The sequence below is a fragment of the Bactrocera oleae genome, chromosome 4, assembly GCF_042242935.1.
Source record: "Bactrocera oleae isolate idBacOlea1 chromosome 4, idBacOlea1, whole genome shotgun sequence".
Classification (NCBI taxonomy): Eukaryota; Metazoa; Arthropoda; class Insecta; order Diptera; family Tephritidae; genus Bactrocera; species Bactrocera oleae.
This window is the reverse complement of record NC_091538.1, coordinates 22633806-22659301: the sequence shown is the minus strand read 5'-3', so window position 1 is coordinate 22659301 and position 25496 is coordinate 22633806. Positions and strand designations below refer to the sequence as shown.

Here is a 25496-nt window from a genome sequence, read left to right as displayed (position 1 = left end):
GAATTATACTATATTTATAAAATTGCATGAAAATACGATATATAAAATTGTTCAAAATTATCCGTCCCTTTCTCTGTCCCCAATATACGAGGTGTGTACAAAAACAGAGTGAATTTTGAATTTTTTTTACAGTATTTACTTATTTGTTTATCAATATCTATTTTGTATCTCTCGCAACTTGTTGCTACAGAGTATAATAGTTTTGTTCACCTAACGGTTGTTTGTATCACCTAAAAGTAATCAAGTTAGAGGGTTATATATATATATATATAAATGATCAAGATAAATAGACGAGTTGAAATCCGGGTAACTGTCTATCCGTCCGTCTGTGCAAGCTGAAACTTGGTACACATGTTTCTTGGTACCGTAAGACGGTTGGTATTGCAGATGGGCGTAATCGGACCACTGGCACGCCCACAAAACGCCATTAATCAAAAACAAATAAATTGCCATAACTAAGCTCCACAACAAGATACAAGACTGTTATTTGGTATACAGGATCACATTAGGAGGGGCATCTGCAGTTAAAATTTTGTTTCTAAAGTGAACGTGGTCCCGCCCCCTAATAAGCTTAATGTGCATATCTCCTATACCACTAAATCTATAATAACAAAATTCACTGGGAACAAATGGTTTTAGCAGCTCTATCGACGGTGTGAAAATGGGATCATTTTAAATTCCATCTGATATTTTCACTTTCCAGTATGCAAATCAAGCAACAATGATTATATCGGCGTAAAACTTTGCGTGAATAATACGTTTAAGGTATGCCATCTTGTAACCAAAAATTATCTAAATTGAACCAAAACTGTTCAAGCCTCTAGGTACTGAATATGTGGACCTCAGTGCCTATAGTTGACTTTTTACCGAAAATATCGGTCAACGTAGAACAAGGCGGCAAGATCCACAAAGAAATCTAAAACGAGTATTCCATTTGACTTTGCGAGAGCATAAAATGTTCGGTTACATCCGAACTTAGGCCTTCCTTACTTATTTTATTTAAAAACGTTATTTTCTTCCTACTGTAGTAGTTTGAGCATTGCGGTTTTAAAGAAAGCGTTTAACTTACTTAAATATATTAAATATTTTGGAAATAAAGGACCATTGTTGAGATTCGCCCCAATTTGTGTTCAGTGGAAGTTACAGTTACTTGTCTAATTGTATTTTTATATTTCTTATTTCAGTAATTGTACGCATTTACCAAAAAAGTCGTCAAAGGAATGTTAAAAACATTTCAAACTTTAGGTTGACTAATGAGTCTAAAAGTAAATCTTTTCAAAATTGAATATAAATAATAAAGAAATTAATAAAACGAATAAACTAATTTTTATTCAGGTTTTTTTTCATCTAAAACTTAAGTAAACGCTAACATTATTTTCCGTTTACTTTCGAAAACTATCACTCTCGCATAAATACACACTTATACATTTTGACTTCCGAGTTGTTGCACTACTTTCAATTAGTCGCTGCTAAGTTGTTGTTTTTGTTACCGCATAATAAGTGGAACGAGAAACGACTAAACGGAAGGATCACTGAAGAAAACAGGCTGCAGAAAAGAAAGGAATGAAATTTAAAGATTTCATTACAATATTCCGCTATGCTAGTTTGCCATTTTGTACGATTAGTGGAACTGCTCCTAAAAAACTTCGCAGTTTTAGTCTTTAATATTTGACGAAAGCTTATTGTATGAGAGCTTTCTAAGTGTATGTATTTATGACGCAAAGTTTTGGAATTTATTGAATACCATACCTACTGTCATTATAATCGGTGGGGAAAGAAAATTGAAATTAATCCATATTCCTCTGAAAAATATCGTAAAATTTATTTTATTTGTTTAAACTAAATGCACCCCAATCTTATAACTGTTACAACTGTAAAGAAATCATAGTAATTTTCCTCTTTTATTTAAAATGAGCGATTCACTGCTAAATCTGTAAGAGAACAAGTATAACAATCCCTGAGTAGGCTTGTAAAAAAACACAACTCCAAATAAGGTTTCCCCTAAAGCTTTCATGCCCTGACAACTGATTGGCATTTGCAATCCCGAAAATATTCAACAACAAAACGTCAGCAAGAATACAATAGCACTTGCCGAAAGAGAAATGAGCAAGGAGTAATATAGCTTAAGCGGAGCGTTTGCCATGAGCAGAACTTCTGTCGAACACTGCAATAAATTGTGTGCTCAACAATAACCATGCTCTCTTATACACCCACATTGGGCTTTCGCTCTCTTGTGTACATCTTCAGAGAAGCGTTTTCTCGCTTATGCACACTTTAGAGCTATGATTAGAAACTGAAATATACATAGCTATTCAATTTACAATAGAATATGACACTTTGCACAGTTCACTTTTCGTCGCTGAAAAGTTACCAAGGGATAGCATTCAGCACGAGAGTTCATCACCACTGCTCAAAGCTTAACCAGCGAGTGCAGCTATCGGCCCCAATGGCGCTTGAAGCTTTTGGACTTTAAGGCTGTAGAATGCATTATAAAATATTTTTGTGAGAGACATAAAAGTGCGGCCAACTCAAGCGGACCGAACGCTTACAAAGTAAAGCAAGCAATGCATTGTACCTATATAACAAAGTCTGACCCACAACGAAAAGAGCCTAACACATATTCCGAAACAAAGTTGAGTCAGCAGCACTCCATCCTATTAAAGTCAAATGCGACTACAAGCAGCTGCTGACGGTTGCTGGTATCCGAGCCAAATGAAGTAGAACTTCAAAGCAGTTCGTGGGCAGCGCTTGTGTCCTGCGGTCGTGGGGATCTGTGCTGGGTTAAAATTTGTAATTTTTACTATCTCTGTGTGCTGATGCTTAACGAAAATCCATTGTCTTCTCCATCATTGCTAACATCGTTGCCGTCGTTGACACCTATGCATTACACAGCTATATTGAACCTCAGTTGCTGACAGTTGATCGGTGTGAGTAGTAGCTTCTGGTGTACACATACATATAATACTTCATCTACAATGGTTAAGTGTGTTGGTTGCGTAAAACAATATGCCAGCGTAATAGTGATCTACATGACATTTAAAAATAGAATTTCGCAGCGAAAAATAAAAGCTAGAAAATAAAAAAACAATCGCTTCAGTACATAGCTCAATTACAAATCTATTATAAGAAAAGTAGTGACACATAACTCTATATTCAAGTTAATGTTAAGTGTGTTTTTCTAAACAACACCAAAAGTAATTACAATAATTAACTCAACATACATACATACATAACCAATTAATTCACACATTTGCTTACAACTTTATGATTCAAAATTGTAAGTAGCAAGTGGCACTAGGATAGTCAGTTCAATCTATGTACAAATCATGAAAAAACAGCGGTGTTCACTGCACCGAAGCTATAACGCTCTACAGGTACATTTTGTATATCATAAAGGATGCCTCCCCAAATAAAAAAGTTTTCTATTCAAGAACTTGATTCCGATAGTTCAGTTTATATGGCAACTATATGCTATAGTGGTGCCGATAAATGAGCAGCTTCTTTGTGAGAAAAGGACGTGTGTACAATTTCAGACCGATATCCCAAAAATTAGGATACTAGTTCGCATATATACAGACGGACGGACGGACAGGCACACGGACATTGCTAAATCGACGCGGCTCGTCACGCTGATCAATTACATATATATTTTGTTGGGTGTTACAAACTTCGTGGCAAACTTAATATACCCTGTTCAAAATATAAAAATATGTTCTTCAGTTATACCCGGCCATATGGAGGAGCTGCATTACCATTAACAACTTATTTACATTTCACATGTTTGTTATTTTGTTAAAGAACAAACAGCTACAAAAAATTCTACATTGGACGCTAGATATCAATTCCAAGATGCTGTCTGTCTTTGTCGTTTCCTCATATATAGTAGAATAGTAAATAAGGCATAATCACGGCGCAGTAAACAAGCGTCTGAAACAAAGTCAAGGTACAGGCAACATAACAATTATAAGAGAAATATGAGCGCCAAAGCCCAGCATACAATGCCAGCTGTCATTTTACAGGTTGCAGTATGAACCTTTGAGGAAAGAGAAAACTGTTTATATTCAGGAAGCTAAAACACAAAGGATGATAATGACGAAACTGATGATGACTTTTGTGCAATAAGTGGTAATGAGTCATTGAGTTCGGGGGCAGTTCATACAAAGCTCTTTGAAATATAACGAAAAAGTCATTAATCGTGGTTCTATAGCGTACCCTATTGACTGTAACATTATGGTCGGCTTCATTTTTGATAAAAAAAAATGAACCAATAATTTTCTCTGCTTATACAGAACACTAAACAGTGACTTTCTGAGGATGTATAGGTGCCTCCACAGTGATTTATGGATTATCATCACTTCAAATGCGATAATTTTGTTTACCATTCAACGAAAAGTGAACCATTCAGCGAACGTGCGACTCACTTGATGTTCGTTCGGATAATGTTCTTGGACGAGTTGGATTTTTTAAGCCCGCAAAACAAGGTTTCCTCTAAATCTTCTATGAAGTGGATGGACACAGTTCCAATTGTTGCGCACGATGGCGGATGGACTCATTCGAGTCTTCTTCGATACTCTGCTTCACTATAGCAATAGAGTCTTCGATGCACACTGTACAGCATCCCTGAAGATGCGCATTATCCACTAAAGCAAACGTAGCAGCGCGCGTTTCTGTTCATTATGAAATGGCTAACCAAACCGATTATAATTTAAGTAACAGCTGTCAAAAAGACCAACATCAAAAAAAAGTTAGCCGCATTGAAAACAAAACGTCTAAAAAAGTACCTGTTATTATTGGTTATAGACGCACCTGGAACTAATTAATTTATTATGACCTTCGTTTTCTACAGTAACATCTCTCATGACCCCAGACTCGTAACCGGAACCTGCATGTTTTCCTTCATCACCGTCAACGATGTACTTCTTCCGATCCCATCTCCAGCACCATAAACATTAACTACTCCGCTTCAACCACAACCTAATAGCCGTTGTAGAAAGAACGCTAAAGAACGATACTAAGAAAATAAAATTAAAATTAAGAAACAAAAGTTACAGGAGAAAAGACGCTTCAACGATTTCGTACTCCAGTCTACCATATACGGGAGATGGAATTGAAAAGATCACCATATAAGTGATCATGTGATTCGTTTTTATAATCAACTACGTTATTTGTCTTTATTTTTCAATTAATTATTTTTTTTGTAATTTAAGAAAATTATCTCTTGTCATATATAAGTTAAATTTTTAATTTTATTTAATTTAATTATAATTTATTTTTATTCACGTTAAATAAAATTATTATTGTCGTTTAAGAACATGTCTCTTGTCATATATTAGTTAAATTTATTATTTATTTTTATTCATATTAAATTTTGACACTGAAATAATTCATCCCTCCTCATGGGAATCTTCTTGTAAACTGTTTTTTAAATCTCCATCTTAGTCAATTTCAACTTTAAAATCATCAGGTGTAATACAATTTGCTATTTCATCACGTCACGTTTGACTTTGATACAACGCTTGGAATTTGTCCAAGATTATTACGCAAACTCACGTTCTCTAAAAATTAACAAATTCACGTTCATCACAAAATCATGTTGCCAGATGAGGCCCATTTCTGGCTTAATGGCTTCGTCAACAAACAAAATTGTCGCTATTGGGGTGAATCAAATCCTCATATGGTGCAGGAAACCCAATTGCACCCTCAAAAATTTACCATTTGGTGCGGTTTCACTTGGCATCATTAGGCCCTATATCTTTCGAAATGTGGCAGGAAATGCTGTTACCATTAATAGCGAGCGTTATAACCCGATGTTGACTGATTTTTTTTCGGAATTAAATTAAACCGACGCGGACGAACTCTTTTGAAGTGAAACTTCTTTGTGCTCGTTGGGTTGCAATTCCAGTATCGAATGAAACAAAAAAGCGACAGGAAATGTTAATGTTAATGCAGAGAATGTTAATAAACAGAGAAGGTGCAAATGTTAGATTAGGTTAGGTTAGAACTTAATAGCCACAATCCTATGGCTATTTGAGACATCTAAATAAAAAACTATATAAATTCTCCGTTAACTCGTAGACAAAAGAAAACTAAGAAGGTAAATGCTGAACCGGTTAACTTATTAAAAAAAATTGAAAGGTATTTTCTACTTAAATAGGAAACATTCTAGATAAGATTCTTGTATAAAATTGTGACAAATATCCCCACTTTATGGTTATTCAATCAAAAAATTTGAACAAAAAGAAAAAGATATTAAGAGTTTGATAATCGTAATTCGCCTGCATTTGTGATAATAATAAAGTGTCTGTATATAGAGTACCATGGTACCAAGTTCCATGGCTCGCAAAATCTGTGTCTATATATAATATAAAATATGCATGCTCATACATGAACATTTCGCATGAATCAATTGGTGTACATATTCACATACATATGTTGCATGTAGACAGATATACAAATATTACGCGTATTTATTTTGGCGTATATATTTCAATTTTACAATTTGTACCACTGAAAATATTCTTGTATGTTGCCCACAAGCTGCTTCCTCACGACGATGCTAAAAATCAGAAATTCAAGATATTGTCTGATGTTCTCTTCGGAAAAGAGAATTGGCAACATGGCCTATTAGCGATTTAAAAATTGTACTTGTATTAACATTTTATATTATGTAATGTACAATATATGACATTATATTATAAAATTGCCATACATATGAAATCTTTAATTACTTTTATATGTTCTAAGCAGAGAACTTAGAAGAACAAGAAGGTGCAAATTGATTTTTGTATGATGCTCGATTGGACGGCTAACAGAGCTGAAAAATTGAGATCAGGGAGTTCACCATTTCCTGTAGTATTTGCTGTTATTTAAAAGAAATTAGAATTTATAACAACGTTCTCTGGTAAATACGTATCTACCAACATAAAGAGAAAAATTAAATACTTTAAACAAAAAATACAAATGCCACTTCACATATGCGTGATTATTTTTTGTCATATAAACGAATTTTATGATGAAAAATGGATAAAATATGATTTGTTTGCAAAAGTGCAGTATGATGAAATGCGAAAGATTATGCAAAAAAAATATATTTTACTTTTTCTAATAATTTTCTAATTTCAATTGTTACAAAATTAAAAATTTTAAATTATATGCGTTTTAATTCTTCGTAAAAACCATATATTATAGCTGAGTTAAAAATAGCGCGTCATTCGATTTTTCTTCTCGCAGTTTGGCACCAGTTCGAAATACCAAGCGAAACTACACTTAATCTTTCCAATGGAGTGGAACGTTGTCTTTCTATTCACTGAACTACTTATTTCAATGTCGTCGTATAACTCGTCAGCTCATGGTTCTATCGTCTGCGATATTCACCATGACCTATGTTCAAAGAACCATAAATCGTCCGCAAAACGTTTTTCTCGAAAACTTCTAGTGCGGGGGCTTCATCGGATTTATAGATTTGAGTTTGGTTCGCTGAAAGAGGACTTTACTTTTCAATTGCCTACTCAGTCCAAAGTATCACCTGTTGGGAAGAGTATTGCTGGTTCAAGGATGGACGAAATTATCTCCAACTTCAAAAGTTATGATTGTCACCACGGATTTAGAAGCCAAGACGTTAATGTTCTGACTACTTATTTGCTGACAGGAGATATTTTTGGTCTTATCTTGAGGTAGCGAGACTCCAGACCGCTTCGCTTCTTTGTCTAGCTTTGAGAAAGTAGTTTTGCTTGTTAAATGCTGCAAATAATATCAATATCCCAGTAGCAGCAGTTATACATTTAAGTAAAATATTGTTCTTTGTTTATTTAACTCTACGGTACTTTTTTCCAGCGTTATGTTGAAGAAATCTTACGATAAGGAGACGGCCTGTGTGGGGCCTCGTTTGGTACCGAAAGACTCGGATAGGTCCTTCCCAATTGCGCTTCTGGTATTGTCCAGCGTCAGTTTCCATAGCCGGGATACCAAATTCAGACATAGAGGCAGCTCCTTTTTGTGCTGTCGATGGGAACTTTAAAATCGGTGAAATGGTGGTGCGTATCGATCTTTTTCTCTCTGGTTTTTTCTAAGACTTATCGCAATATTTGGTCCATTGTGGATTTACCAAGTCTAAAAGCCACACTGATATGATCCAATCAATTCGTTGACAGTGGGTAGAGCACATTTAGGTTCCAATCGTCGTGCATGCTTCCGTCCTACCATATTCTGCAAAGAATATGATGCATGCACCTTGTCAGTTCTTTGCCGCTGTATTTGAATATCTCCGGTAAGCCGCTTTGTTATTTTTCAAGCGGGTAATCGTTATCCGCACTTTGCCATAGTCGGGTATTGAAATATTTATACCCTCGTCATCAATTGGGATTTCGGATTCGCCATCTCCGGGTGTAGTATTTTCCCTGCCATTCAGCAACTTGGAGACTTTTTCCCTCCAAAACTCAGTATGGTTTGGGCATCGGTACCCAGATTACCCCCATGAGTATGTTCCGGTCTTGAAACTTTCTGAAAGACGCCTGATCTTTGAGCATTACTCACGTCAGCCAGCTTCTCAAGCTGTTCACACTCACGGATTTCTTCCACCCGGCATATGTTGTAGTTAATCATATCTTTCTGCACAAGAGGTGCATAGTGAGCTTGCGATGCCGTTCCAGAGTTCCCTTATACGGAGAAGCTGATGAGTGCTCTCAGACAGCAGGAATGCAAGTCTAATACAAAACTGCTCGGATGTCTGTTGTGATTGTAGCTCTTCGAAGTTGAACCTCCCATGTGTTATTTGATAGCCCTTCTTTGTTGAACAGAGGTGGATGCGTATCTTCGGGTTAACATGTGTCTAATATTAGAGACATGTTTTGCGTCTATCACAACATGATCGATTTTGTAACGCGATTTTCGGTCCGGAGGCAACCATGTAGCTTGATGGATTTTCTTGTGGCGAAATCTGGTACTACAGACAACCATATTTCGGGCCCAGGTGAAGTCAATCAGCCTCAGTTTAAAATTGTTGTGCCAAAAACACCTTCATTTCTCACTCTAGTATTGAAATCGACAAGCACGATTTTGACAACGTGGTGGGGGCAGCGCTCATAGGTGCGTTTTAGGCGGTAATAGAAAGCATCTTGGTCGCATCGTCCTTCTCTTCTGTTAGGGCGTGGGCGCAAATCAGCGATATTTTGAAGAACTTCGATTTGATGCGGATTGTGGCTAGACCTTCTTCGCTCGAAGGAATCTTGGCGATTTGCGCTTTTCCGTCTTTGTCCACTCTATCGCAATTCTTAGAAGGCGGTGATGTCAGCCTTTAGTCGTACAAGGACATCAACCAGCTGGACAGCAACACCTTTCCAGATAAGTGACCGGACATTCCCGATGCTTGCTCTTTAATCATTATTAATAAATTTTTGCACTGAGCCAGTCAGAGGGCAGTCTTTGTAGAGTAGTATTGACCGAAAGAAACTTGTATTATTGTGAGGAAAGCGTGCAATAATACTACTCTACGAAGACTGCCCTCTGACTGGCTTTTCCTCAGTTGATATTGAGATTTTTACGTTGTATCTCACCTTTGGCAGTCAGTGTGCTCTGTTTGGCACTCATGGCTGCCTTTTAAAAACCCAACGATTACCCTCCTCCCGCCCAACCGACGCGAGGGGCGCAATCCGCATACGTGCGGAATTAGCCGAGTCAGAAAAGGCAAGAGAGTTTTTTAAGTGTTGAGATCTAAAACTGCTCAGCTACAGAAACAAAAATTTCAACAGCTAAGATCTAAAGTTACAATATAATAAATTGTTACATTTTCATTTATTAAGAGAAAACAATAAAGTCTTTTTAATTTTGAAAAGTGAGTCAGATAAGTCAAATGTGCTGGAATGAGAATTAAAATCATGATATATACGGCGGAATGGCTCGTTTAGTTCAAAATTTGATCTACAGGATTTTAGCAGTAAAGGTCTAAACTGCCTCGAAAGGCGAACCGGGATATTAAATTTAATTTCAGACAGGAGAAAAGAACTGCAAACAGTTCCATTCAAAAGTTTCACTAAGAATGTTATGCCAAGCATTTCCCTACGACTAGAAAGTGTAGGTAGATTAATAAGTTTTAAACGACTATTGTATGGAAGTAGACTTACCCTAGCATCCCATCGGAAATGCGCTAAGGCGAAAAGTAAAAATTGTTTTTGAACCGACTCTAACTTGTCAGAAATATCACTCGTTGTGTTCTATTATAAAGATAGGAAGATACCCATTGAAGGAATCTTGGCTGAAAGCCCAGCAGATCAAGTTTATGTATGAGAATCGAGATATTTACTTTATCGAAAGCTTTGCTAAAGTCTGTGTATATAACATCCGTATGCTTATGTTCCCTAAAACCCAATGATACATGGTTTACAAATTCAAGTAAGTTTGTTATAGCCGAGTTCCCTTTACGAAATCCATGCTGAGATGAGGAAATTAACGGAGAAATCGAAAAGGTTATATGGTCAGTGATGATAGCTTCAAAAAGTTTAGGTATAACTGATAGTTTTGCGATACCTCTATAGTTTTCAATGTTGGATCTAAATCCACTTTTATGCAAAGGGATTATAAATGACTCCATATTGAAGGAAAAATACCGTGTTTAAGAGAGGAATTAAATATCCTTGTCAAAGGCAAGTAAATATATTTGGCACTATTTTTTAGGAAGCATGAGGGTATCATGTCTGGGCCATACCTAAAAGATGGTTTTAACTTATTTAAATTAAAAGGACGTCTTCTTCAGAAATAACTGGAGCGTTAATTAAAGTATTCGAACACAGCACTTGCTGATAAGAAAAAGTTTTGGAAGAATTATTACAGTAGTTTGACTTGAAAAATTCTGCAAACGTATTGGATAACTCTGCAAACAGAAAAAACAACGGCTTAGTGGGGTTTGTGGGCCGGTGGAATCATCAGTCCATATTTCCTCAAAAATGATGAGAACGATCGGTGACAACATAACCGTCGATGGCTTCCGTTATCTTTATGATAACAGACTCTTTGATACCTGAAATTGAAGCTTTTGATCTCGGCGCCACTTCTTACACATCGCATCAATCAACGAATTTATTGAGTTTCACGTTTTGGGCCGGTCGATTGGCCACCAAGTTCGTGTGATATCACACCGTTAGACTTTTTGCTGTGCGGATATGTAAAGTCCAAAGTCAGGCCCTAAAGCCAAACATCATGCGTGTCATTCGCTAGTTACCAGTTAAAATGCTCGAGCGCGTCATTGAAAATCGGACTCAACGGATGGACCGTCTGAGACGTAGCCGCGACCAACATTTGAAGAAAATAAACTTCAACAAGAAAGGGAGGGCTACGTTTGGATGTAACCGAACATTTTATACTCTCGCAAAGTCAAACGGTATACTCGTTTGAAATTTCTTTATATATTTTGCCTAATTTGCATAGTGAAAAGTGAAAGAATCAGATGGAATTTAAAATGGTGTTATATTGAAAATCAGCGTGGTTGTAATCCGATTTCGCACATTTTCACACTATAACATAGAAATATGAGAAGAATATTATGTACCGAATTTTCTTGAAATCGGTTAAGCAGATCCCAAAATATGGGTTTTCACCTAAAAGTAGGCGGGACCACGCCCACTTTAAAAAAAGTTTAAACTGTAGATGCCCCTCCCTATTGTGATCCTGTATACCAAATAACAGTCTTGTATCTTATTGTGGAACTTAGTTATGGCAATTTATTCGTTTTTGATTAATGGCGTTTTGTGGGCGTGGCAGTGGTCCGATTACGCCCATCTACAATACCAACCGTCTCACGATACCAAGAAACATGTCTACCAAGTTTCATAAAGATATCTCAATTTTTACTCAAGTTAGAGCTTGCACGGACGGACGGAGAGACAGTCACCCAGATTTCAACTTGTCTCTTCATCCTGATCATTTATATTATATATACATAACCCTATGTCTAACTCGATTAGTTTTGGATGATACAAACAACCGTTAAGTGAACAAAGCTATTATACTCTGTAGCAACAAGTTGCGAGTGTATAAAAAATAAATGCAAAATAATGCTCTTTCGAATGTGTTATCAAAGAATACTATGCGTTTTACCGGTCGGGTAAAACTTTGAAGGGGATGAAATTGATTTGGATGAATAAATAAAGAATTTTCTTTTTATAAAAAATTCACGTTACTTTTTGAAAAATCGAAATTCAAAATCCAAATACCATATGCAGATTACGAATTGAAATGTAAGGGTGCAGTTTATCAAACTGTCTGACCGTCAGAGAAGAATGATAGTGACTCATGAACAATTCTCAATTTCATTAATTATAATGAACAAGAAAGTCTGACTGTTTTGTCTACATGCTCAAGCAATTATTAAATATACATAAATATGTACATACACATACAGGTACAATATATAAATAGAAAAATTCAATAAGTTGGTAGCTGCAGGCCAGCAAGGCAGAACGACATTAAGTTTGCCACTAAAATACCAGAAAACGATGTTGTGCTCTTAATTATATGACAAACAATAATAAAACTATTGTACTAATTCGATTTTTCGATCTTAGTTTTAAAATATAATATGTAATATCAATACCAAACTAATTGGAGCATGCCAAAAATCGTGTTCTTACAGTGCCAGCAGTTAAATGTTTGACCAGAAATGCACTTGAGCTCTTGTAAAAATCCGTAACAAAATTATTTAAAAAGTGCATTAAATGATGGCCTAAAGGAGAACAACAATGTTACTTGCAAGAAACATTCTTATTTATATCATCTTGTTCAAGTACATACATGTGTATTCAAACATCTCTATGCTTTAGTAAGTGCTGCATGATACTAAAAAAATCGTTGCGCAGTAATTTTTAATTGAAGCAAATGATGAAAAGTGTGTTGAACATTAAAAAATGGTACTAAAATTTGGGGAACACTTATTTAAGGCCCTTTAAAACCTTTAAAACTTTTAGTAATATTGTTGTGGTGGCTGATTATTATACTATCGCAACATGTTGCTATAGAGTGTTATTGTTTGTACTCGTAACACGTAAAACTAATCGAGATAGATATGGTGTTATATATGCATGTATATATAAATGATCATGATAGTGAAATAAGAAAACTATGAAATTTGGAAAGTTTTTTTTTTTAGTAACAGTGTGTCCTTTTTCCTTAAATGAATGAAATCACGGCAGTACTTTCCTTAGTTTAATATAAAGCTTTGTCAAAAAATGCAGGTGTTCCAACGCCTTTGTTCCTTGAAAGTTGCAAAAGCCCTTAACCCTTCTCTGCTTGTTAAAATATCGTTCTGAAATTTTATATACGTCTTTTCCTTCCCAAGAAATTGCTCGTTTGTAGGAACTGATAAGGTATAGCTGCCATACAATAAAAAGAAAGTTCTTGTAAGGACAACTTTTTTTTGACAAAATATCATTACGAAATTTGGCATGGAATATTGTACAGGGCAAAACTACAATATTCGAAAATATTGTTCAGATCGGACTACCAAAGCCTATAGTTGCCATTCAAACTGCCCGATTAAAATCAACATAAAAATCTTTATAAGATATCCGTTTTTCCTTATTGAGTAAATTTAATTATACTTGAAGGTTATTTATATCAAACAATGTCACTGCAGTTAACGTTGTTTGTTGTTTTGAAATTATAAACATCTAATTTTGTAACCTGAGTACCGTTAGTAGTTTAATACATTAAACTCACATTACTATAAACAAATACTATAAATCATATATTGTTATCGAAAAGATTTGGCTCTCAACAATGGATTTTTCCCGTATAGTTAAAGTAAACTCAATTATTTCACAACATCTATAAAATTATTTATCTTTTGTTATTCTTTTACGAGGTATCTCGACAGACAACAGATATTGTCTAGAAATTCAATGTATTGCAAGCAATATTGTCAATGGAGACTGCTTATGTTTAGCAATACTTGTCAAAATAAGTATCCTCACAATATTGCTGGTAATGTGTATGTTAAGCCGTCATTTTGGTGGCAAAATTTTTACAATGCTTATTTCGGAGTTGGTCTTTTTGATAACTGTCACTTAATTTATATTACTTAGCTTGATTTGCCATTTCATAATGAAAATACTTACTGTTCTGCTGTCCAACACTCAGCAGGGTGCGTAAACCGAGCAACCATGGCGCAGAATATCGAAGAAGACCCGAATGAATGTGCCCATCCACTTTATGAAAAAGGATGTATCTTTGTTTTTCGGGCTCAAAGAATTAAACACGTTTCATAATTGAAGTCAACGGGTCGAAAACGAGATAGCCACTGGTTTTGATTTTCACAAGAAAATTTCAAGCTCACTTTTGTTTGAATGGGTACGTTAATAAACAAAACTACAGCATTTGGAGCGATATTAATCCACATGCTATTGTTGAGACACCGCTACTTCCTCAAAAAGTCACTGTTTGGTGTGCTCTATTGGTAAAGGAAATCACTGGTCCATATTTCTTCAAAAATGAAGACGGCCTTATTGTTACAGTGAATGGAGAACGCTATAGAGACGTGCCTGAATTGGAGGATGTTGACGTGGACCAAAGGTCGTCCAACAAGAAGACGCTTTATGCCATAAAGCCAATGAAACAATTAAGTTATTGAAGGAAACTTTTGTTGAGTGCATTATCTCGCGCCGTGGGGCTGTGGTCCAAAATTGTGCAACTAACACTGCTGGACAATTTTTTGTGTGGTTATGTGAAGTCGCTTGTCTAAGGAGATAAACTCGAGACGATTGACGTCTTAGAATAATTCGGCTCTTTATTGCTGACATACGGCCCCAATCGTGCAAAAATTGGTATAAAACTGGATCTCATCTGGAATTTATACGATCTTATCTTTATAATAAATCTAAATTTTCGGCCATAACATTATATTATATGCGTTTTAGTTCTTCTTGAAAACCATATGCCTAAAAACTACCCTGTTCATACATAGTTTCCGTCGCAAGGTCCCAGCAAAGACTAAATGCCAGTGTCCTATTTAAAAAAAATTAAAAGTACAAGTAGTTGTAATTAACTTATATATATATGGTTCACATATGTTGGTTAATATTCTAATGATAACCTTAGTTTACAGTAATTTTGCGACTGTAATGTTAGAGGTTGCTTCTTGCTAATTTGGGTTGCTAAAACCGAAATAAAATAAAAATTTCTTAACGCGTAGGATTTTTCCTATTGTTGTCAAGGGATGTAGGGGTCACACCACCCCCACAGACCTCTTAGCGTATCAGTTGATCATTGATAAATGAATATTCTCTAAAAATATTGAAAATTTTCACGTATTTTGTATACAATATACTATTTTTGACTGTTCAGGTGGTTCAAGTAAGCGGGAAAATCAATTAAATTATTAGTAGTTCTTAAATACATATTCAACACAACAATATGAATTATATTAAAAGGTTATCAGATAGCAATAGACAGATGAGTTGAAGCTAAGTTAAATGTCTCCAAGGTGTCACCTAAAGTATCGATAGCTACAAATGTAAAGAAACAACAAAATTATCCTTTGGAATTCAAAAAAATAGAGCAAATGTATGCATTATTAACGTGATATAAGGAAAATTATTTTTTTATTCGACTATGTTAGTCTATTTGGTGCGAAGGAATACCGGGGCTATAATAGCTGTCGAGAACTTGACGTTATAGTAACCGGTGTGCCAAATAAAAGATAATAGTTTTCTCGTTATAAAAATTAATTTTTTTAAGGGTGCAAGGGAATAAAGGTAGGGTCAGTTTTATAAAATGGTCTCAATTACAGCAGACGCAGAACCACATAATAGGCTACTTAGTAACCATTCTTAAAAGGGCGCTGCAATGAAACTATATTCTTTTGTTATAGAGGAAAGGCTAGGTAATACACATACCTAAGGCGGACAAAAGCTCACATGCAAGTCCAAAGGATTTTAGACCAATTAGTCTCTTCTCTTTGCTCTTAAAAACGTTGGAAAAACTAATACATATACACATTAGATTCTAACGGAAAATCTACAGAAACAGCAAGAGCACGCTTGAAGATTTTGACATCCGTGAACCTCTTAGAAAATTAGTTGGACAGATTCTCACGAGCTTCAACGATGTGCAGATCTGTCCAAAGAGGTACACCTCAATAAGGCGTGTTATTTTTACTAGATCTTAACAATGAATATTTAAATTGCTGGTGGATCTAGAAAAGAAGGGGGTACATGATGTGGCCTACGCTGGAGATGTGTCAGTTTCGGTTAGAGGTAAATTCCCGAATACTCTCGCAAACCTTGTGCGTACGATCTTGGACGATATAAATCGTTAGGCTGTATCATGCGGACTAAGCTCAAATGCTGGTACGACAGAGCTAGTATTGTTCAGCAGAAAACATAGTACTTCAGTAGTTACGGCGCCAGTATTCAATGGTAGCAAACTAACAATTGGAGATAAGGCAAGCTACTTAGGACTAACCTTAGACAGGAAGTAAAACTTGGATTCTATGGTGAAGAAAGCAGCCACAGCACTCTACACCTGTAAAAGGATTGTGGGCCTCAAATGGGCGCTAACGCCTCGGATAGCTTATTGGCTCTACACAGCAGTTGTCAGACAAATCATGACAGACGGTATATTGGTATGGTGGCCAATAATGAAAAAGAAATACGCGATAAGGCGTATGGAAAGTATACAAAGAGCAGCCAGTATATGCATTAGTGGAGCTCTCAGAATAACACCAAGCCAGTCACTAAACGTCATTCTATATTTATTGCCAACAGACCTATTCTGTAAGCAAGTGGCAGCAAAGTCAGCTCTCATTCTGTCCACAATATTGCCTTCCCCACCAGAGAGGAGTGGGCAAGGGACGGGGTGGACAATAATGCAAGAATTAGCATCTACACGGATAGATCCAAACTAGATAATCGACTGGGAAGTGGCGTCTTTTCCGAAACATTAGGCACCAAAATCGCCTTCCGTTTACATGACCATTGCAGTGTTTTCCAGGCGAAGATCGCAGCAATCAAAGAAAGCCTTCGGTATATAGACAAAAAGTGTGCTCACAACAAGGAGCATATATATACATATAATATATACGGATAGTCAAGCGGCCTTGAAATCACTCAAGTCTCCTATGGTCTCATCAAAGAGAGTGAAAGAATATCTTGATCTATTAGAGGATCTAACATCTTACTTCACGATAGATCTGCAATGGGTTCCAGGGCATATTGATGTCCCTGGTAACTGCGCAGTAGATGAACTAGCCAGAACAGGTACCAATTTACAATTAACTCCTGAAAAAGAGTGAATTTGTATGCCTCTGGCAACTCGCAAACACTTAATCAGCGAACATGCCATAAATCTAGCTGAGTCTCGGTGGAGACAATCAATAACTTGCTCAACTAGCAGACTAACGTGGCAGGAATGGAGCGTGAGTCACACAAAGCGACTATTAAAATTACTGGCGTACTCCCCTACACAACAGTTGCTTAATGTCTAGTAGGTAATTGAAGAAACACTCACCCCTGTCGTTGACATCTGTGCTGCCCCAGACTGTGTGATGCGCGCATGAGTCGCATCCAAGTAGATTCATGCACTTGGATGCCTCTCTATTCCGTACCACCTCTTTTACCATCAGAGGGGGCACCAGATCTTCCTCGTATGGCATATAGCACGACACCAGCCGGTAACTGCATGTGTCCGTTTCTCAGCTTACTGCTACTGTGTCATTGCTCTATACTTTCCACATCGCTCGAGGACTCCATAGGATCTTCGTCACCTTCCCATATCTCGCTCTCCGATGCTAGATGGTCTGCAGCATCGGCGTTTGACTTGTAGGGTGTTATCCTCACTTTCGTGAATACGTCATTTATCTCCCCGCCACTTTTCGCCAGCGGTTCGATGGATTCTTCTGTTAGTAACGGCAGAATCTGCATCGTGGACCTCTTGGTCTGGGGTTGCAGGCTCTTATGAGCTGCATAATCTGGTCCGGCTGTGTGTGTAGCTGGGATCCATACCCTTGCCATTGGTATCGTTGGTACGTCCTGTTTATCTACTGCTACCAGTTTTGCGTCGGAGTATACCTCCCCTACCTTGGCTATAGCAGCATTGTATAGTGCTACCGATCTCTCGTCGTCGCATGCAATCATTAGGCGACTAAAAGCCAAATGCACTATGACTGTTATTTTATTTTGCCGAGAAATATCAGCATAGTAAATGATGTCAGAAATAGTGTTAGAATACTCAGCTTGAACTGATATTATAGACTTTAAATGAGATTCCAAATAAAAAACATTTGAAGTTCAAGCGACAAATGTCACCAGTCATTGAGTAAGGCGGAGCTCAACTGGCAGTAGCTTCGGCTACACAGTCTTACCGGAGACTCAACTCTGGTACCACGGGGAGCAGAATGCCCTTGGACTTCGGTTCAATCTGCTCATTGGGTTCGGCCCTTTGGGGAGTATCGTGGTGGCTGTGGTTTAAACCTAAATGCTGGATGAACTGAATTTTCAGTTCGAAAAAAGAAGTTGCACAAGCAACTGGGTTCCGTACCCGAAAACGGAAGAGGTTTTAGGTAGGCCTTGAATCCTACCAAGATGCTCAGTGTGCCCCTACACACTGGCCACTGGTAAACAAATTAATACTTGTAAAAAGCTCGTATTATTTGGGGCGCTTATCAACGCATTGTTTTGATACGTTGTGCTTTAGAGCACCGTGAGGTAAGGCCGTCGACGGCAGGTACTCACGTTAAACACACCGGATGTTGTTACCAACTCGTCCCCGCTTACGTCGGGAAACTGTGGTATCTATTAGCAGTCGGCAACCTCGGGGAAGCAGATGAACTAGATAGAGCAAGCGCCATTCTACAATTAGACTCCGAAAAAGAGGGAACTCTGGCCACTTGTAAATATTTTATCCTCCACTTGCAAAACAAGCAGGCAAACGTGGCATGACATAAAAACTCTAATAGCGGTGCTAATACGTCACTGTCTAATTGGACGTGACAGTGGGCTAGGGGCACCATACAATGTCTAATGTAGAAGCTGTCAGGAGGTAGAAGAAGAGGAGACTTTAAAACATCTTCTATGCGAATACAAGGCTCTATACAGGAAAATAATCGCAACTATCGGCTGGGAGTTGGTGGACGACGTTTTAATTGTTTGTGAATATAATTGGGTGGGTAATCCCTAGATGGATTTGTAAATTTTGTTGTGGGTGTTGTTGTTGTTTTCCAAGTGTGCTCCTATGTTCACTTTTTCGGTGTTTCTTTTGTCCATCTGTAAGTTGTTTCTTCCACTTCTTCTTCGTATTACGTTTTATCAAAAATGTTCATCAGCCATGTTGGGCGCTGTTTATTATTTTGCATTGTCCTTTTATTCATGTCAAATGTCTAAAGTTGATGTCAGAAGTGGTCGTCCTCGAGTGGTTCGAACCAATTCAGTCACAAAAACTGCTCGCGAAATCACCTTTAGAAAACAAAAAATTAAGTCAAGGGAAAGGAATATATCAAAAAGATCATTGTCAACATTTATTCGAGATGAAATCCTACCGTCGGTCAATTGGTCATCTTCAGACAATGCGCTTGAAGCAAATTATTCTTAAGAGATGCAAACGGTTTCTTCAGTGGCAGGCGGTCATCGGTTGTGAAACTATCTTTTTTATATTTTGAAAAATTTTCACTCTTGAAAAAGTGTGCAAAACGCAAAAATTATTATTATTTTGGCTCAACGTAGTTACCAGCCAGCTGTTGTAATGGTTTGGTTGAGAATCTCCTGTAAAATCTTTACACATCTTTATTTTTGTCAAAAAGGGGATAAACTAGGCAAAAGTCAGCAGGATGTTTTAGAAAGCGTGGCAATATTCTCTTTCATGGAGAGTATTGGATTGCCAGCAAAATTCTGCGTAGGCATAATATCTTTTATTCGCATACTAAATAGGGTATATCAACATTGGTTTTAAGATTATCGTGGGCTTATATGACTTACACATTCTTTTCATCGCCGTCTTCTCATTGTACACACATTTTAGCCACCGGTATCTAAATATTTTTTTGATAGATAATAAAAATGTTGTTAATGATAAAAAAAAGAAAAAGTCTTAGGGTGCTACCAGATATTTAATGCGTATTAAAAAAGTGAAAAATTTACTTAATATTCGAGTTTTTTAACATTACATAAAGTGAAAAGCGTAAACTTTCAAAGGATTTAGTTCAAAAATTCAATACACAAATTTTATACACGAGTATTATTTATGAAATAGTGTACATTTTTTAAAGTACAGTATGTTAAAAGAAATAACACAAACCAGACGAGTATATAAAAAACTTAGGTGAAAATAATATATTTATTTAGAATTAAATTAAGGGTTTTTAATTTAAAAAAATTACAGTAATATGTTTCCATTTTTTGTAAAATATATATGCCAATATGAATTGAAGAAAAATTTAAAATTTTTGTAACTATTAACACTTTTTAAGACAAAAAAGGAGTATTACGCCCAACATTTCGTTAAGAGAGCCACCCTTACCTTTACTTATTAATATAAACGTGCATACCGTAAACATCGATATCGGTTACAAGTTATTAGTTATCACCTACCATGAGTGGAACGAAAGATACCCTCAAATATTGGCTTAACACTAGTAGTATCTCGTCATTTTTATTTGTCTGGCTTTTGCCTTATTTGTATAAGTTGTTGTTTCTAATGCTATAATATTTTTCTTGCTATTCTCTTATTTTCTATACAAATACTCGAATTTCTCCCATTACTGCTGCTCATATCACATGTTTGCCTTTGCTTTAACTGGCAAAGAAATGACGCAGTAGCATGAATGCTCCAACAATTTATGGTCAGCCATTTCTTTCGTTAATTAAAAATTAAAGAAACATTAATTGACCCCCACTGCTGACATGGCAATAGCGGGGTATCATTTTTCCCACCACATAGTAAGTAATCTACTGCTGCTCTCTGGCTATCATTTTTCTTTTTGATGAGTCCCGGGCTTTAATTTGTGTCAGCATAGGTGCATAGTCGCTTCAACCACTGATTTCTCTATTTTTAATTTAATTTAACTCCAGCACCCATATACTACATACCAAAACGATTTTCAGTAGTCTAGAATGAAATTAGGATGTCCTATCCTTGGTTGATATTTTCTTCTTATACATATTATATATCTGAGTTAAGTTATTTAGATTGATCTTAATATTAATATTTTGGACATGCAGAATGTAGTTTTTATACTCTTGCAACATGCAGCTACAGGAGTAATAGTTTTGTAATGTGGTACAACGAATCGCAATAATGAGGGGCACATATGATTTGAAAATTTATTAAAAAAGCCTGACCCCGCCCTCTTAAAGGTTTAATGTATACATCTCCCAAACTATTCAAGCTTTATCACCCAAATTTAAACAGGATACATCATTTCGACACCTCTTACAACAGCATGAAAATATGTGAAATCGGATGATAACCACGCCCACTCTACATGTAACCGTTTTGTTAAAAACTACTAAAACTGCGGTAAATCAATATACATACGACAGAGACATCAAATTTTATAGCTGAGATGACAGAAAAGGGCTTTATAGGAGCGAGTGTCAAAATTTAACAATGGGCGTGGCATCTCCCACATTTCGGTGATTTTATACCACATATACCGCCCAATGTGCCAATGTGCTTCTTATTTTAATGAAATTGCCCAAGCGTGCATCTTTCAGTGTATCTTTGTGCGAAAAATGATTCAAATCAGGCAAAAACTTTCTTAGCCCCCATATAACTGCTGCCAAATTGCTTGAAATAAGTTCTCAAGTATACCTGAGCAACGTCAAATATTAATGCAAACAGCGCTTCCATTTCAATGCTCCCAATGGTTTTAATATAATTTTCGCTGACGGGAAGTAAAATATAGTAAAAAACTAAGGGAGTCTATGACCCTCAAAATAAGTTAATAATTTGTTTGCAATCCATTCACCATTTCTTAAAATAAAGTTTTTCCAACACCTCAAGGTATTTCCCCGGCTTTGATTCGTGCAAGTTGCAATAGTATGAAATGTTCGGTTACACCCGAATTTAGCCCTTCCTTACATGTTTAATATAAAGTTTTGCCAACCCCTGAAGGAATTTCCCGGGCTTTGAGTTTTGCAAGTTGCAAGAGTATAAAATTTTCGGTTACACCCGAACTTAGCGCTTTCATACTTGTTTAATATAAAGTTTTGCCAACACCTGAAGGTATTTCCCCGGCTTTGATCCCTTTGGTTAGGGTTTTATCAGTCCATTCTTAACCGGTGCGCGAAATATTGACAAATATACATACTGTGGCCTTAGTGTAATGTGTGAAAATCAGGGACAATATTTGCATAGTGGTGGGTTATTTTGTCGGTTAAGAGATTACTAGCGTTCAGTTGAGGTACATTTGTTGAGGTATTGCTGACATCACGAAAATGTCATATTCCTACATTGAGGAATCGTTGAGATGGTGTAGGTTAGAACGCTATCTGGATTGTAGGCCGAATTACAGTTTTCATAACATGCATTAATTATGAAACGCCATTTCACTTTAAAACTATTGGAACTCGGATATGACATGTTTGGGTTTGACGGTTTTGAAGTAATTACATTCGCATGTACAGCCGACGAAACTAGGGTAGAGAGCAGAAACTATGAAGTAATGATATGTTTCGTTTTATTTATTATTATTTTATATTAATTATTATTCTAACGCTCTAACCTTGAAAATCCTCGTTTTCTTCCACCCCAAAGTTTTATGTGGCATTATAAGTTCATTTATTAAGTCTTTGCAATTTTCCGACTTAGGATTTCCAAAAAAATTTTAGACAACGTTCACAAAACAGACAACAGATAGTATGAGGACAGAAATGAATATGTAGCTGTCACAAAAAAACTAGACATGAGTGAAACAAAATTATTATATATTGTTAATGAGGGTACATTAACATAAACAAAAATTATCACAAAGTTCGTATGACAAAAACAGTTGCCCAGTTGAATTTAATACTTGTACATGAGATATGAAAGCCTTAAATAAGTGGTATAACGGATATAGCCCTTGACTTTATCCACTTATGTACATATACATATATACCTACATACAGGTTGGTTGAAAAGTTAGTTGTGCTCACCAAGAAATAGCACTACTAGCTCCAAATTTTTTTTTCTCAAGTTGGTTCATCTGTCGTAATAACACATGCAAAAATACAAGTCGTTCTGTCAGTTAATACTGTGTTTACAAGCTATTTAAAGTTGACGTATCAGAGTATATTTTTAATATGGAAAAAATTTATTATCGCACAGATTCTTTGTTTTGAAAGGTTCAAAAGCAAAGGAAATTTATGAACAATTGTAAGAAGTGTATAAGGAGTCCTCATCTTCAAAACGCACCGTGGAATTTTGGGTTGGTGAATTTAAACGTGATCATAACGCTTGAAAAAGATCCACGCGAAGAACGATTAAAAACCACAATCACACCAGAAATCATTGAGCAAGTTCATAATATTGTTAGTAAAGATCTAAGTTTGACTAAGCGTGAAATTGCTAATGCCATAGGCATCTCAGACGAACGAGTACTTCATATTTTACATGGAGAATTACATATGAAAAAGCTTTTTGGAAAGTTAGTGCCGCACACGTTAACAGTTCTACAAAAACTGGATCGAAAAAAAATTCTCAGCATGATGAAGAGCGTTCTAAGCATAAAAATGATACCGATTTCTTGTGTCATTTTATAACTTTGGATGAGACTTAGATCCATGATTCTAAATTGAAACAAGAACGTTTACGATGGACTGAAGCTCGTTGTTCAGATCCAAAGCAGTTGAAGTAACAACGATCAACAAAGAAGGTTAAGGCATCAGTTTTTTGGGAATTTTGTATATTTATTATCTGCAGAAAGGTAAAACAATCAACTCTGAATATTATGGCAGCCTTTTGGATCAGCTTGATGAAAGAATTCGTGAGAAAAAAAACTGGTTTGCAGCACGAAAAATCATTGTTCTTCAACACAACGTACCTGCTCAAATGCACTAATTTCAATTCAATATTAGACAACTAAAGATACATGTGCAGCAACGGGAAATTCCTCTGAATAGAAGGATCCAAAGCAGAAGAATGTGGCAGCTCCAGTTACTGTCTCGGTGTTGTTGTATATTCTTTTATTTTTCTAAGTCATCAGTGGCTTGAGCAGTAACTGTTGGAGACACCAAGACTCAAGATCCGGCTAATAAGAAAATATACAACATATTTGGCAGGCCCAAACACCTTCGCTCTTATTTGAGCTCTTGCGCAATTATTAAGACAACGTCGACTCGTCCCCTTTGAGACCACTTCTGTGCATCTTCACATCCATCTGCCTGCATTCAGATTGCCCAACCACGCAGCTCTTAGCATTTATGCGACATTTTGTTGTTCAAGTTAAACTTTTAGTTTAGCCAACGCTCCTTCAACATTGGCACTCCACGCTTTTCCTTTTAGAGTTTTGTGGCCTCTACTGACTTGGTTTTTTTTTCTGTTTAGTGAATTTTTCAATTGAACACGTTCGTGTCGCACACGATTCATACATACGATACGCGTTTGTAGTAATAAAGTTTACTGCAAACACTTGTTTAAGATCTCTCTATCACTGCGAACTCTTAAGTCGCGGCGTTGCTTTCTTGTTCTTTAAATTTAAGTACTCTTTGGTTATAACATATGTATGTTACAAATTAAATATATATTTTGTGTTTTGTCAGAAATGTTGAGACATTGTTGCTATGCGCTGCTATTTCACAACTACAGGACCGTTTCAACGTCATTTATATTATGGATGTTGCCGAGATTTTTAAGTGTCGTGTATCAAACCTTTTGTCTGAAAGACACCGATTAAATTAACCAATATAATTTTAGTAGTAGAAGTAGGCCTTGTCTGAAAGACAAACTAATCCAAAAAGAAAAAAGAAGCACACTAATTTTTAAGGAAATTCAAATTTTTTTTATTTAATGTGAAGTACAATCGATACAAATAAGTTCTGAATATAACATTATTCAAATGGCCTTCATGACTTCTTTTGCAGGAACGAATTCGATGAATCCAATTTTTGAGTACTTTTTCCGCTAAATGAAGTCGTTTAGTTCTATATTGACTTCTAAAGCTCGAAATGAGTCTGGCTTATTGCCAAAGACCAATGATCAAATCCTAACCCAACCAGAAGTAAACTAATGGTGTTAAATCAGAATTTCTTGAAGGCAAATCAATGTCACAATTTCTTGAAATTATCGAATCTCCAAACTTTTCTCACAATAATTCGGTTGTTACATGTGCTGTGTGGCACGTAGCCCCGTCTAGTTGAAACCAGATGTTGTCAAGATTAACTTCTTCCAATTGCGATCATTAAAAGTTAGTTATCATCGATCTATACCGCTCTTTATTGACAGTAACAGACACCAGACCAAAAACGACACCAACTGTCAATTTAGTTGAATGTAATGGTTGTTCATAAATAATTTGTGGATTTTCTTCGCACCAGAATCGA

General features: G+C 36.3%; 2 pseudogenes; one reads left to right on the top strand and one right to left on the bottom strand.

Moving 5' to 3' along the window:
- Window positions 1-2471: 2471 nt before the first annotated feature.
- The window catches only part of LOC118682130 (E3 SUMO-protein ligase ZBED1-like), a 123038-nt pseudogene continuing 100013 nt past the window's right edge, over window positions 2472-25496 (top strand).
- LOC138856923 (uncharacterized) lies at window positions 8465-17903 on the bottom strand (annotated as a pseudogene).